Genomic DNA, 12,237 nt, shown 5'->3' with positions numbered 1-12,237 from the left:
TTTTTTTTTTTTTTTTTTTTTTTTTTTGAGATGGAGTCTCGCTCTGTGGCCCAGACTGGAGTAGTGCAGTGGCCGGACCTCAGCTCACTGCAAGCTCTGCCTCCCGGGTTCACGCCATTCTCCTGCCTCAGCCTCCCGAGTAGCTGGGACTACAGGCGCCTACCACCTCGCCCGGCTAGTTTTTTTTGTTTTTTAGTAGAGATGGGGTTTCACCGTGTTAGCCAGGATGGTCTCGATCTCCTGACCTTGTGATCTGCCCATCTCGGCCTCCCAAAGTGCTGGGATTACAGGCTTGAGCCACCGCACCCGGCCTGGTCTAGAACTCTTGACCTCAGGCTATCCGCCCGCCTCGGCCTCCTAAAGTGCTGAGATTACAGGCGTAAGCCACCGTGCCTGGCCAGGGCAGGATCTTCTAACACTACCTGTCAAGTAAATGCCACACATTTTTGCCCTGATAGTACCATCAAATACAATTCTTCTTGTCTCCCTTGGAGGGTCTTAGTCCCTCTCCAGACAACTGTGCCCTTTTCTACTCCCATAGCTGCCTCTCATAATAATGGCGTTATTTTAAATTACCACTTTCCTGCCAAATTCTTTTTCTTTTTTCTTTCCTCTCTCTCTCTCTCTCTTTTTTTTTTTTTTTTTTTTTTTTTTTTGAGATGGAGTGTCGCTCTGTTGCCCAGGCTAGAGTGCAGCGGGGTGATCTTGGCCCACTGCAACCTCCAACTCCTGGGTTTAAATAATTCTCCTGCCTCAGCCTGCTGAGTAGCTGGGATTACAGGCATCCGCCACCACACTCAGCTAATTTTTGTACTTTTAGTAGATATGAGGTTTCGCCATGTTGGCCTGGCTGGTCTCAAACTCCTGACCTCAAGTGATCTGCCCACCTCAGCCTCCCAAAATGTTGGGATTATAGGTGTGAGCCACCGGCCCCGGCCTCCCCCGAAATTCTTATCCCATTCGTGCTTAAACCAAAGCCCGCCTTAGTTAACAGAGATACTCAGCCTTCTTAACTCCCATCCCACATGGGTTTGTACTCCCAATGGATACCTTTGGCTATATGGACACTGTAGTAGTCCATTGTCCCCCTGCTATAAAGACATAGCCAAGACTGGGTAATTTATAAAGAAAAAAGTTTTTTTTTGTTTTTGTTTTTTTTTTTTTGAGACGGAGTCTTGCTCTGTCACCCAGGCTGGAGTGCAGTGGGCGGATCTCAGCTCACTGCAAGCTCCGCCTCCCAGGTTTATGGCATTCTCCTGCCTCAGCCTCCCGAGTAGCTGGGACTACAGGCGCCCGCCACCTCGCCCAGCTAGTTTTTTTGTATTTTTTTAGTAGAGACGGGGTTTCACCGTGTTCACCAGGATGGTCTCGATCTCCTGACCTCGTGATCCACCTGTCTCGGCCTCCCAAAGTGCTGGGATTGCAGGCTTGAGCCACCACGCCTGGCCAAGAAAAAAGTTTTAATTGCCTCACAGTTCTGCATGGCTGGGAAGGCCTCAGGAAACTTACAATCATAGAGGAAGGGAAAGCAGGCACATCTCACGTGGTGGCAAGTGAGACAGAGCGAGCAAGCACAGGGAAAACCGCCTTCTAAAACCATCAGATCTCAGGCCGGGCGCGGTGAGTCACGCCTGTAATCCCAGCACTTTGGGAGGTCGAGGAGGGGGATCATCTGAGGTCAGGAGTTCGAGACCAGCCGGACCAACATGGAGAAACCCCATCTTTACTAAAAATACAAAATTAGCCGGGCGTGGTGGCAGGCGCCTGTAATCCCAGCTACTAGGGAGGCTGAGGCAGGAGAATCGCTTGAACCTGGGGGACGGAGGTTGCGGCGAGCCGAGATTGCACCATTGCACTCCAACCTGGGCAACAGGAGCAAAACTCCATCTCAAAAAAAACAAAACAGGCCGGGTGCGGTGGCTCAAGCCTCAAAACAAACAAACAAACAAACAAAACAAAACATCAGATCTTGTGAAAACTCACTCACTATCACAAGAACAGCGTGGGGAAAACCACCACTATGATCCCTTCACCTCCCACCTGCACCCTCCCTCGACGTGTGCGGATTACGGGCATTACAATTTGAGATGAGATTTGGGTGGGTACAGATGTGTGCGGATTACAGGCATTGCAATTTGAGATGAGATTTGGGTGGGGACACAGAACAAACCCCTGTCAGATACCCACCCATTCAGTCAGCCTCCAAATAACTTTTCTTTCATTTGAAATCATAAAACCCATGGTTAACAGTGTATTGATAATGTTTGGTTCAGGGGTCAATGTATAACAGGACAGGCAAAGCCCTCTAATATTTAGTTATATGACATCACTCACCCAAGAGCTAAGCAGGTAATTGGCCTTATCTTGGCTGGAGTTGGGGCTGCCATCAACTTGTTGGCCCCAAGGGGAGGATTTACCCATCATGAGGCAACTCTTCAAAATTTTACTTCTTTACTTGGCCGGGCGCGGTGGTTCACACCAGTAATCCCAGCACTTTGGGAGGCCGAGGCGGGCGGATCATGAGGTCAGGAGATCGAGACCATCCTGACTAACATGGTGAAACCCCGTCTCTACTAAAATACAAAAAATTAGCCAGGCGTGGTGGCGGGCGCCTGTAGTCCCAGGTACTCTGGAGGCTGAGGCAGGAGAATGGCATGAACCTGGGAGGCAGTTGCTGTGAGCCAAGATCGCACCACTGCACTTCAGCCTAGGTGACAGAGAGAGACTCCGTCTCAGAAAAAAACAAAACAAAACTTTACTTCTTTCCTCTGTACACTGCTGTCCCATAGACTGGAGGACAGTTTAGATAAATTGAGACTGTCCCTTGTCTGTAACAGATGTAGTAATAGGTAGCAGGTTAGTATTAGTCTATCTATGGTCTAATGGAACATTAGTAATTAGTATGGTCTAGGGGAACGAATGTAATTAATGAAACCTGCTGTACCTATAAAAACACCTCAGGTCAAATAGAGAAAAATATCAACAAGATATACAAACAACTACCTGGCTGCATAGCATTCATCATACCCAGACTGATACAGAACAGCTGGGGTCCTGGGGAAACCCTATCCTTAAGCCTGGAACCGCAGCCCTAAGTGAAAACAGCTGACCCCATTTTTCCATCCAAATGTTGCCTTTTTGGCCTGCCACACCCCTATCCTGTGCCCACTAAAAGGCTTCAGCTGGCAGAGTAACACAAGCGGCTGATGACTGAGCATCAGAGACTACGGATGGATAGACAGGGCTGACTTCAGATGGGGCCACTTGCGGGAACGATCATCTTCTTCCCGCACCCTCCCCTGGTCTCCATTCCGCTCACCCAATAAAATCCTCCCCATACACTACCCTACAATCCGTTCGTGTGGCCTAATTCTTCCTGGACACCAGTCAAGAATCCGGGTGCGGAGAAGGCAGGGGCTTGGACGCTCCTGCACAGAGCCTGCTCCCACCAGAGAGGAGTGACTGGCCGGCTCCAGCGTTTGTTCCCTGCAGTTCCTGCACTCGCTTGCTCCCACGCTCCCTCTCTGAGAAGTCACCAGCGGCAGGCTGAGCCAAAAAAGCCACTCCAGTTCCCACTCATGAAGAGGATCCAGGTCAAGGTGATGTAGGAGTTAAGACGAAATCACTTAGACTGATAGGGCATGGAATTCCTTGGTAAGGCTTTTCTTTTTAATGAAAAGCAGCCCCAAGTCATTTTCTAACAAAGAGCGGCTTGTAAAGTTGAGCTGCAGAGATAGATCAGCAAGCTGGGAGCTTGCATGGGTGAATGCCGGCCTGGCAGGAACTAGGAACTAGGGACTAGACATGTTCAATATGGTGGCTCCATCTTCCCTTCTCTGCCAGCCACAGGGTACTGTAATGAGCAGGCAAGCGGGCTCTGGCCATGAGGAGGATTCATTTGCATAATAAGATTAGGGTTGGGCGGTCTTGGCGCGGTGGCTCACTGCAGAGGCTGCAGTGAGCCGAGATCTCACCGTTGTACTCCAGCCTGGGCGACTGAGCAAAATTCCGTCTCAAAAAAAAAAAAAAAAGGCCGGGTACAGTGGCTCATGCCTGTAATCCTAGCACTTGGGGAGGCCAAGGAAGGGGATCACCTGAGGTCAGGAGTTCGAGACCAGCCTGACCAACATGGAGAAACCCCGTCTCTACTAAAAATACAAAAAATTGGCTGGGCATGATGGCGCATGCCTGTAATCCCAGCTACTCGGGAGGTTGAGTCAGGAGAATCACTTGAACTCAGGAGGCGGAGGTGACGGTGAATCCAGATTGCCATTGCACTCCAGCCTGGGCAACAAGAGCGAAACTCTGTCTCAGAAAAAAAAAAAAAAAAAGATTAAGGAGGCCTATGTAATGTCTGAGAGGGGAATAAAGTAGGAATTTGGCAGGACTAATTTCCAAGGCAACACGTGACCATGACCCTGCTGATAACACGGGAGACAGTAAAAGAAACTGGCCAAAACCAGCTGGAACCAAGACAGGATGAAAGCGACCTCTGGCTACCCTCACTGCTCATTATACACTAATTAGAACGCACTTGCATGCCAAAAACACTTCCACCCACGCCATGACAGTTTACAAATGCCACGGCCATGCTGAGAAGTTACTCGTCATCATCTGGATAGGGGAGAAAATTCAGGTTCTGGGAGCTCCTTGTTCCTTACCCAGACTCAGGCATAATCCACCCTTATTTAGCATATAATCAAAAAATAACTATAACCATAAAAATATATCAAAATAGTCAACCAATAGCCCTTGGGATTACTCTACCTGCAGGGTAGCCACTTGTTCATTCCTTCCCTTTTTTTTTTTTTTTGAGACAGGATCTCCCTCTGTCGCCCAGGCTGCTGGAGTGAAGTGACATATTCTCGGTTCATTGCAACCTCCACCTCCCAGGTTCAAGCATTTCTTGTGCCTCAGCCTCCTGAGTAGCTGGGACTACAGGCACACACTACCATGCCTGGCTAATTTTTGTATTTGTTTTATTTTTTTTTGTTTGTTTGAGATGGAGTTCCACTCTTGTTGCCCAGGCTGGAGTGCAACGGCACGATCTTGGCTCACCGCAACCTCCACCTACCAAGTTCAAGCGATTCTCCTGTCTCAGTCTCCCAAGTAGCTGGGATTACAGGCATGCACCACCACGCCCGGCTAATTTTGTATTTTTAGTAGAGATGAGGTTTCTCCATGTCGGTCAGGCTGGTCTCGAACTCCTGACTTCAGGTGATCCGCCTGCCTCGGCCTCCCAAAGTGTTGGGATTACAGGCATGAGCCACAGCGCCTGGCCAGTTTTGTAGTTTTAGTAGAAATGGGGTTTCGCCATGTTGGCCAGGCTGGTCTTGAACTCCTGGCTTCAAGTGATCCGCCTGCCTTGGCCTCCAAAGTGCTGGGATTACAGGGGTGAGACACTGCACCTGGTCCCTTTTTTTCCTTAACTTTTTTTTTTTTTTTTTTTTTTTGAGACGGCGTTTCGCTCTTGTTGCCCAGGCTGGAGTGCAATGGTGCGATCTCAGCTCACTGCAACCTCTGCCTCCCGGGTTCACGCGATCCTCCTATCTCAGCCTCCCGGGTAGCTGGGATTACAGGTGCCCACCACCACGCCTGGCTTATTTTTGTATTTTTAGTAGAGATGGGGGGGGGGTTTCATCATTTTGGTCAGGCTGGTCTCGAACTCCTGACCTCAGGTGATCCACCCGCCTCCACCTCCCAAAGTGCTGGAATTACAGGCGTGAGCCACAGTGCCTGGCTATTCCTTTACTTTCTTAATAATCTTGCTTTCACTTTACTGTATCCACTCGCTCTTGATTTTTTTTTTTTTTTTTTTTTTTTTGAGACAAGGTCTCACTCTGTTACCCAGACTACACTGCAGTAGCTCATGGCTTACTATAGCCTCGACCTCCCAGGCTCAAACAACCCCTCAGCCTCAGCCTCCCGAGTAGCTGGGACTACAAGTAGGCACCAACCACCATGCCCACTTGGCCAATTTTAAAATTATTTTATTTTATTTATTTATTTTTTTGAGACGGAGTTGCCCAGGCTGGAGTGCAATGGCATGATCTTGGCTCACTGCAACCTCTACCTCTTGGGTTCAAGCGATTCTCCAGCCTCAGCCTCCCAAGTAGCTGGGATTAGAGGTGCGTGCCACCACACTCAGCTAATTTTTGTATTGTTAGTAGAGACAGGATTTCACCATGTTGGTCAGGCTGGTCTCAAACTCCTGACCTGAAGTGATCCACCCGGCCTCGGCCTCCCAAAGTGTTGAGATTACAGGGGTAAGCTACCGCGCCCGGCCTAAAATTATTTTTAGCATAGACAGAGCCTCACTATGTTGCACAGGCTGGTCTTGAACTCCTGTTGCTCTTGAATCCTTTCCCGTGTGAAGGAAAGAACCCACTTGACCTCTCAGGCTAAACCCTAGTTTCTGGGGTGCGTCCTGTGACAGCAGGACCAGTATAATGCTGTTTCCTGTAGTTACTGCCACCACAATACCACAGGGTCCTCTTTTTGCCTTTTCAGTTTCCTAGTTACCAATCCTTTAATACCTAAATTTATTTATATTCGGTCATCTCGGTTAAAATAACCAGTGTGATTTCTGTCTCCTGAATATACCCTGACTGACACAGATTTTGTAATAGGAAGGAGTTTTTCAAAGGTGGGTTTTGGGGAATTGTTTATTCATTTATTTATCTATTATTATTTTTTGAGACAGGGTCTTGGTCTGACACCCAGGTGGAAGTAGAGTGGTGTGATCATGGGTCACTGCAGCCTCAAGCTCCTGGGCTCAAGCAATCCTCCCAACTTAGCCTCCCCAGTAGTTGGGACCACAGGCATGCTCCACCATGCCCAGCTAATTTTTATTTTATGTTATTTATTTTTGAGACAGAGTCTCGCTCTGTGGCCCAGGCTGGAGTGCAGTGGCGCCCTCTTGCCTTACTGCAACCTCTGCCTCCTGAGTTCAAGCAATTCTCCTGCCTCAGCCTCCCGAGTAGAAACACAGGCACACGCCACCACACCTGGCTAACTTTTGTATTTTTGTTTTGTTTTGTTTTGAGACGGAGTCTTGCTCTGTCACCTAGGCTGGAGTGCAGTGGCGCGATCTCGGCTCACTGCAGGCTCCACCTCCCAGGTTCATGCCATTCTCCCACCCCAGCCTCCCGAGTAGCTGGGACTACAGGCGCCCACCACCACGCCCGGCTAATTTTTTGTGTGTGTTTTTAGTAGAGATGGGGTTTCACCATGTTAGCCAGGATGGTCTCGATCTCCTGACCTCGTGATCCGCCCGCCTCGGCCCCCCAAAGTGCTGGGATTACAGGTGTGAACTCGCCCGGCCACTTTTGTATTTTCAGTAGAGATGGGATTTGAACTCCTGGTCTTGAACTCCTGACCTCAAGTGATCCACTTGCCTTGGCCTCCCAAAGTGCTGGGATTACAGGCCTGAGCCACCGAGCCCAGCCCTCATTTTTATTTTTGGCAGAGATGGGGTCTCACTATGTTTCCCAGGCTGGTCTCAAACTCCTGGACTCAAGTAATCTTCCTGCCTTGGCCTCCCAAAGCACTGGATTACAGGGGTGAGCCACTATGCCTGGCTGAGTATGCTTTAGTTGCATTTTGGGTTTTTTTTTTTTTTTTTTTTTTCTGGAGATGGAGTCTCGCTCTGTTGCCCAGGCTGATCTCCACTCACTGCAAGCTCCGCCCACTGAGTTCACGCCATTCTCCTGCCTCAGCCTCCGGAATAACTGGGACTACAGGCGCCCGCCACCTCGCCCGGCTAGTTTTTTGTATTTTTTAGTAGAGACGGGGTTTCACTGTGTTAGCCAGGATGGTCTCAATCTTCTGACCTCGTGATCCGCCCATCTCGGCCTCCCAAAGTGCTGGGATTACAGGTTTGAGCCACTGTGCCCGGCCTGCAGTGGTGTCTTCTGAGTACCCTGAGATGCCTACTGAAAGGACATTAGAAGCTTGGGAATTTTTTGTTTTTTTGTTTGTTTTTTTTTTGGAGATAAGGTCTCCCTCTGTTGTGCAGGCTGAGGTGTAGTTGCACAATCACAGTTCACTGAAACCTCAAACTCCTGGATTCAAGTAATCCTCCTGCCTCAGCCTCCCAAATAGCTAGGACTATAGGTGTGCACTACTGGCTACTTTATTTATTTATTTTTTAACAGGGTCTTGCTATGTTGCCCAGGCTAGTGTTGAACTCCTGGACTCAAGTGATTCTCTTACCACAGCCTCCCAAAGCACTGGGATGGCAGCATGAACTGTGACACCCAGCCAAGCTCAGATCTTTAAACTGTCACCTCCAGTCAGTCAGAAAGCCAGAGAGCTTCTCTGGAAGCCCTAAAAGATTTTTATATTTTTATATTCCTTGTATATACAGTACCATATTACTGAAAATCCACCACAAAATGTAACTATGTGCGGCAGAGTGGCATACCAAGTGGAATTTTGAGTATTGCCAGGTTTCTATTTAATTTAATTTAATTTAATTTAATTTAATTTATTTATTTATTTTTGAGACAAGTGTCTCACTCTGTAGCCCCGGCTGGAGTGCAGTAGCATGACCTTTGGTCACTGCAACCTCCGCATCCTGGGTTCAAGCGATTATTGTGTCTCAGCCTCCCGAGTAACTGGGATTACGGGTGCACCACCATGCCGGGCTAATTTTTTTTTTTTGAGACAGGGTCTTGCTCTGTCGCCCAGACTGGAGTGCAGTGGTGTGATCTCGGCTCACTGCAACCTCTGCCTCTTGGATTCAAGGGATTCTCCTGCCTCAGCTTCCCGAGTAGCTGGGATTACAGGCACACGCCACCACCTCTGGCTAATTTTGTGTTTTTAGTAGAGATGGGTTTCATCATATTAGCCAGGCTGGTCTTGAACTCTTCACCTTGTGATCTGCCCGTCTTGACCTCCCAAAGTGCTAGGATTATAGGCATGAGCCACGGTGCACGGCTAGTTTTTTTTTGAGACAGAGGCTTACTCTGTCACCCAGGCTGGAGTGCAGTGACACGATCTCGGTTCACTGCAACCTCCACCTCCTGGGTTCAAATGATTCTTGTGCCTCAGCCTTCTGAGTAGCTGGGACTACGGGTGTGCGCCACTACACACAGCTGATTTTTTTGTATTTTTAGTAGCGACGGGGTTTCACCATGTTGGTCAGGCTGGTTTCGAACTCCTGACCTCAAGTGATCCACCCACCTTGGCCTCCCAACGTGCTGGGATTACAGGCGTGAGCCACCGCATCCAGCACAAGTTTCTAATATGAAGGTTTGGGTGTCAATTGAAAACGAGTGGGACTTTGAGACTTGAGGCCACTGCACTCCAGCCTGGGCAACAGAGCGAGACTCTGTCTCAAAAAAAAAAAAAAACGAGTGGGATTTCAAGACTTGAAATGTGGACATCTGGTTGAACACAGATAAATCTGTGAATCTTGGATTTTCTGTACTTCCCACTTTTCCCACTGTCTACCAGCTCATTTCTGCACTCCACTTTGCAGCACATCTCATCATTGATATCTGCCGGGCACGGTGGTTCATGCCGGTAATCGCAGCACTTTTGGAGGCTGAGTCAGGAGGATTGCTTAAGTCCAGGAGTTCAAGGCCAACCCAAGCAACATAGTGAGACTCCAGCACTACAACAACAACAACAAAATAATAAATAAACAAAAGTAATCAGGTGTGGTGGCTCAAGCCTGTAGTCCCAGCTACTGGAGAGGCTGAAGTGGGAGAATAGCTTGAGCCCAGGAAATGGAGGCTGCAGTGAGCAGAGATAGCACCATTGCACTCCAGCCTGAGCAAGAGAGCAAGATTCTGTGTCAAAATAAATAAATAAATACAATTATTTGCCTTCCATTCTCTCTTAAATTCATTCAATGGGGGGCCAGGTGTGATAGCTCACACCTCCTAACACTTTGGGAGGCTAAGGCAGGAGGATCACTTGAGACCAGGAATTCGAGAGCAGTTTTGGCAATATGATGAGACCCTATCTGTAGAAAAAATTTTAAAAATCTGGCCGGGCACGGTGGCTCATGCCTGTAATCCCAGCACTTTGGGAGGCTGAGGTGGGCAGATCACCTGAGGTCAAGGGTTCGAGACCAGCCTGGTCAAAATGGTGAAACCCTATCTCTACTTAAAATACAAAAATTAGCCAGGCATTGTGGCAGGCACCTGTAATCCCAGCTACTCGGGAGGCTGAGGCAGGAGAATTGCTTGAACCCGGAAGGCAGAGATTGCAGTGAGCCGAGATCACGCCATTGCACTCCAGCTTGGGAGAAAAGAGTAAGACTTCATCCGAAAAAAAAAAGAAAACAAAAGGTGATTAAGGCTGGGTGTGGTGGCTCACACCTGTAATCCCAGCACTTTGGGAGGCCGAGGCAGGTCGATCATGTGAAGTCAGGAGTTCGAGACCAGCCTGGCCAACAGGGTGAAACCTGGTCTCTACTAAAAAATACAAAATACCAGGCCGGGCGCGGTGGCTCAAGCCTGTAATCCCAGCACTTTGGGAGGCCGAGACGGGCGGATCACGAGGTCAAAAGATCGAGACCATCCTGGCTAACATGGTGAAACCCCGTCTCTACTAAAAAATACAAAAAACTAGCCGGGCGAGGTGGCGGGCGCCTGTAGTCCCAACTACTTGGGAGGCTGAGGCAGGAGAATGGCATAAACCCGGGAGGCGGAGCTTGCAGTGAGCTGAGATCCAGCCACTGCACTCCAGCCTGGGCGATAGAGCGAGACTCTGTCTCAAAAAAAAAAAAAAAAAAAAAATACCGCAACCAGGTGTGGTGGCACGGACCTGTAATCCCAGCTACTCTAGAGGCTGAGACAGGGTCTCACTATGTTGCCCAGGCTTGTTTGGAACACTTAGACTCAAGGAATCCTCCTGCCTTGGCCTTCCAAAGTGCTGGGATTACAGGCATGAGCCATCGTGCCCAGCCAAAAAAAAAAAAAAAAAAAAAAAAAACCTGTTTTTAAAGACTTTAGAAAATCAACTAACTGCTGACCTTGACCAATATAGTGATGAAGGCTGTGGAACAGAACAGCTATTTCTGTCACACTGGGAAGACGACATAAAGAAAATGATGAGCTCAGGACTTTAATCTCTCAGTTCCAGAAGGAGATGGAGATGCTGTGTATTTCCAAAGAGCTCGAAAACTTGGGTGTATATGTAGCAATGGATTATAACTGTGTTGGACCAGGGAGGATGGAATGTAAAGTTTGATGGGAATGAATTAATTTATTAATTCTGAATTTAATGTGCTAGCTTGAGCAGCTGGAAGTAGCTCTAATAATAATGGACCAAAACTTGGGTTCAGTGGTGGCCTACATTTAATTAGATTAATATCCCAGAACTTCCCTGGTAGAATGTCAAGAAGAGAAGGTAAAGTGGCCGGGCCCAGTGGCTCATGCCTGTCATCCCAGCACTTTGGGAGGCTGAGACAGGCAGATCAGCTGAGCTCAGGAGTTTGAGACCAGCCTGGCCAACACGGTGAAACGCTGTCTCTACTAAAAATATAAAAATTAGCCAGGTGTGGTGGTGGGTGCCTGTAATCCCAGCTACTCAGGAGGCTGAGGCAGGAGAATCGCTTGAACCCGGAAAGTGGAGGTTGCAGGTTGCAGTGAGCTGAGATCCTGCCACTGCACTCCAGCCTGGGTGACAGAGTGAGACTGTCTCAAAAATAAATAAATAAAATTTAAAAGTCTAAAGGATTTGGGAGGTAGCAACTCTGGAATAGACTTGTTATGTGCAATTACCTGTCTCTCCTTCTGTATATACCCCCCAGGAGCATACAGGGACATTCTTTTCATTGATAAATGAACTAGGGAGGAGTATGAATAAGTGGATGGATGGATGGATGGATGGATGGATCAATCAACAGATACATAGAGTGCTCTTCATTCAATAATTGAAGCACACACATTTTTTTCTGAAGCACACTTATAAAAATTGATCTGTACTAGGGCCGGGTGCGGTGGCTCAAGCCTGTAATCCCAGCACTTTGGGAGGCCGAGACAGGCGGATCATGAGGTCAGAGGATCGAGACCATCCTGGCTAATACGGTGAAACCCCGTCTCTACTAAAAAATACAAAAAACTAGCCGGGCGATGAGGCGGGCGCCTGTAGTCCCAGCTACTCGGGAGGCTGAGACAGGAGAATGGCGTGAACCCGGGAGGCGGAGCTTGCAGTGAGCTGAGATCCGGCCACTGCACTCCAGCCTGGGCGGCAGAGCAAGACTCCGTCTCAAAAAAAAAA

This window comes from Rhinopithecus bieti, unplaced genomic scaffold (assembly GCF_001698545.2).
Source record: "Rhinopithecus bieti isolate Rb0 unplaced genomic scaffold, ASM169854v2 scaffold_12070, whole genome shotgun sequence".
Taxonomy (NCBI): domain Eukaryota; kingdom Metazoa; phylum Chordata; class Mammalia; order Primates; family Cercopithecidae; genus Rhinopithecus; species Rhinopithecus bieti.
This window is presented reverse-complemented; position numbering follows the sequence as displayed.